We start from the raw sequence: 3858 nt of genomic DNA, 5'->3' as shown, positions 1-3858 counted from the left end.
ATAAAGAAGGAAATATTTTACAAAAAATATATATACTCTACATGACCAAAAGTATGTGGACACCTGTTGGTCGAACATCTTATTCCAAAATCATGGGCATCAATATGGAGTTGGTCCCCCCCTTTGCTGCTATAACAGACTCCACTGTTCTGGGAAGGCTTTCCACTAGATGTTGGAACATTGCTGCGGGGACTTGTTTCCATTCAGCCACAAGAGCATTGGTTAGGTAGAGCACTGCTATTGGGCCATTAGGCCTGGCTTGCAGTCGGTATTCCAATTCATTCCAAAGGTGTTTGATGGGGTTGAAGTCTGGGCTCTGTGCAGGCCAATCAAGTTCTTCCACACTGATCTCGACAAACCATTTTTCTATGGACCTCACTTTGTGCACGGGGGCATTGTCATGCTGAAACAGGAAAGGGCCTTCCCCAAACTATTGCCACAAAGTTAGAAGCACAGAATTGTCTACAATGCCATTGTATGGTGTAGGGTTAAGATTTCCCTTCACTTGAACTAAGGGGCCTAGCCTGAACCATGAAAAACAGCCCCAGACCATTATTCCTCCTCCACCAAACGTTACAGTTGGCACTATGCGTTCGAGCAGGTAGCGTTGTCCTGGCATCCGCCAAACCCAGATTTGTCCGTCGGACTGCCAGATGGTGAAGGGTGATTCATCATGCCAGAGAATGCTTTTCCACTGCTCCAGAGTCCAATGGGGGCAAGCTTTACACCACTCCAGCCGAAGCTTGGCATTGCGCATGGTGATCTTAGGCCTGTGTGCGGCTGCTCAGCCATGGAAACCCTGACAAACAGTTCTTGGGCTGACATTGCTTCCAGAGTCAGTTTAGAACTTGGTAGTGAGTGTTGCAACACAGGACAGATTATTTTTACATGCTACACGCTTCAGTACTTGGTGGTTCCGTTCTGTGAGCTTGTGTGGCCTACCACTTTGCGGCTGAGCCATTGTTGCTCCTAGACGTTTCCACTTCACAATAACAGCACTTACAGTTGCCTGGGGCAGCTCTAGCAGGGCAGAAATTTGACAAACTGAGTTGTTAGAAAGGTGGCATCCTACGAGCTCTTTAATAAGGCTATTCTACTGCCAATGTTTGTCTATGGAGATTGCATGGCTGTGTACTCGATTTTATACTTCTGCCAGCAACAACTGTGGCTAAAGTATCCAAATCCACTAATTTGAAGGGGTGTCCACATACTTTTGTGTATATATAGTGTATAAGCAGGCAAAAAACAATAAAAACAACATAAGATCAAGCATAGAATCATAACAAACAAATACATTCTTCCTTAAAAAATAGCCTCACAGCCATCTGAACTGCTTCAGTCACCAATTCACCCAATTTCAGCGAACTCTGTATACCATTACACAAGCAAGCTGCAAAATAGCTAAAGGCTGATATACCTAACTCTGTCAAGATCGAAGGGATCTCCAGAGTTAGCCATTCCTGAGACTGTCTGATAGCTTGTATTTCTGTAGGTTAATAGAGAAGTGAGGTACGGTGATAGTTTATGCAAGAGGGCTTTTTGAAGGAAAGCCTATCATCAATCCAGATGCCTAGATATTTATAAGCAGGGACACGATTAATGAAGGCACCATCCAATGTACGTATGCATAAATCATCAGATACATTTTTATGTGAATTGGAAAACAACATATTCTTGGTTTTACCTGTATTAAGTACCAATTTCAGTTAAACAAAGACTTTTTGCAAGGCAATAAAGGAAGATTGAAGATCTTAAATAGCAAGGTTAGCCGTGGGGGCAATAGCATACAACGGTGTCATCTGCATAAAGGTGAAAGTTAACTATTTTTATTACAGATATACCAATATTGTTAATGTAAATAGTAAAAAGAACCAGACCAAGAATTGATCCCTGTGGGACACACTTTGTTATGTCTAGGAAAATGTATTTAACACCATCAGTAAATACACACTGCATCCTGTCCATTAAATAATTTTCAAATCAGCTACATGCAGGTTGGTTCAATTGAAGAAAGCCTCTGAATAAGCAATGAATGATCCACAGTTTGAAAGCCTTAGACAGGTCAATAAAAAGGTCTGCGGTGTCCTATCCAAACAATGAATAACATAATTTAAAACCAAAACGCGACTGATGATCTAAGTTGAGTATTTACAAGGATACTAAGATTTTATCTAGGCAAGAGAATTTGGAAATGAGGGGATAATTATACCGAACAAAAATATAAATCATAACACAAGTGCACCTTGGGCTGGGGACAATAAATGGACACTCTAAATTGTGCAGCTTTGTCACACAACGCCACATATCTCTCAAGTTTTGACGGAGCGTGCAATTGGCATGCTGACTGAAGGAATGTCCACCAAAGCTGTTGTCAGAGAAATTAATGTTGATTTCTCTACCATAAGCCGCCTCCAACATTTTCATTTTTTTTCTTTTGGGCAGTACGTCCAACCAGCCTGACAACTGCAGACCATGTGTAAACATAACAGCCCAGGACCTGCACATCCGGCTTCTTCACCAGTGTGGTTGTCTGAGACCAGCAACATGGACAGCTGATGAAACAGGAGTATTTCTGTCTGTAATAAATCCTTTTTTGTGGGAAAAAAATCATTCTCATTGGCTGGTCCTGGCTCATTCTCAGGCACACCCATGGCTGCGCCCCTGTCCAGTCATGTGAAATCGTTCTGCCCCTGAACAAGGCAGTTAACCCACTGTTCCTAGGCCGTCTTTGAAAACAATAATTTGTTCTTAACTGACTTGCCTAGTTAAATAAAGGTAAAATAAAAAAATATTATCTTGACCAACTTGCCCTCCAAATTACACCTCTACTGTTTTCAATCAGGATCTCAGCGATCACTGCCTCATTGCCTGCATCCGTTGTGGGTCCGCGGTCAAACGACCACTCCTCATCACTATCAAACGCTCCCTAAAACACTTCTGCGAGCAGGCTTTTCTAATCGACCTGGCCCGGTTATACTGGATACCCCAATAATTTAGCACGCCCAATTTTTCAGTTTTTTATTTGTTAAAAAAGTTTGAAATATCCAATAAATTTCGTTCCACTTCATGATTGTGTCCCACTTGTTGTTGATTCTTCACAAAAAATTACAGTTTTATATCTTTATGTTTGAAGCCTGAAATGTGGCAAAAGGTCGAAAAGTTCAAGGGGGCCGAATACTTTCGCAAGGCACTGTATAGTGTTAAAGTTGCTTCCTGTTCGTTTCTGGTATCAGAACAAAATAGTCAGCACATAGTAACTTCTGATTTATCTGTACTTTAATTAATGCAAACACGTGTATGGTAAATATGTCGTTCGTATACGGTCTCTCTGTAACCTCGCAGGGCAAACAGAGAAGAGAGCGTCACATTCTATTGTTCTCTCTTTTATACTCTGACAGAGATAGTTCCCGCTCAATGCTGGCCTGTCAGAGGGAGGAGGAGCGTGGTTTAAACTTGCTCCTGTTTTTGAGTCAATGTTTTATAAGAGCCTCCTCGATGTTGGCTGAGAGAACTCATGCCCCTCTCCTATATGAATCCCTCTTGAAAAACATGGGCCTCTCCCAGAAGTTTTCAAAATTGTCAATGAACTCCAAATCAATTAAGGAACAGTAAGCTTTAAGACAGTATTGCAGACTGTGGAGAAGACTAAACTGATTAATTCCGTGACCTATTGTTGTTAGAAGCCCGGAAATTAGAACCTGCTTGCCGGTCTCCTTTGAGCACTTTAAACTAAGCTTTTAATTGCTCCGACATTATGGCTAATGTCTATTGTACCAACATGAATAACTACTGTGTGAGCATTCGGATGCTTCTCCATCACAGTAGTGACCTGGTGATTTATGTCACAAACACAGGCCC

The sequence above is a fragment of the Salmo trutta genome, chromosome 14 (assembly GCF_901001165.1).
Source record: "Salmo trutta chromosome 14, fSalTru1.1, whole genome shotgun sequence".
Lineage (NCBI taxonomy): Eukaryota > Metazoa > Chordata > Actinopteri > Salmoniformes > Salmonidae > Salmo > Salmo trutta.
Note: the sequence above shows the minus strand (reverse complement) of the source record.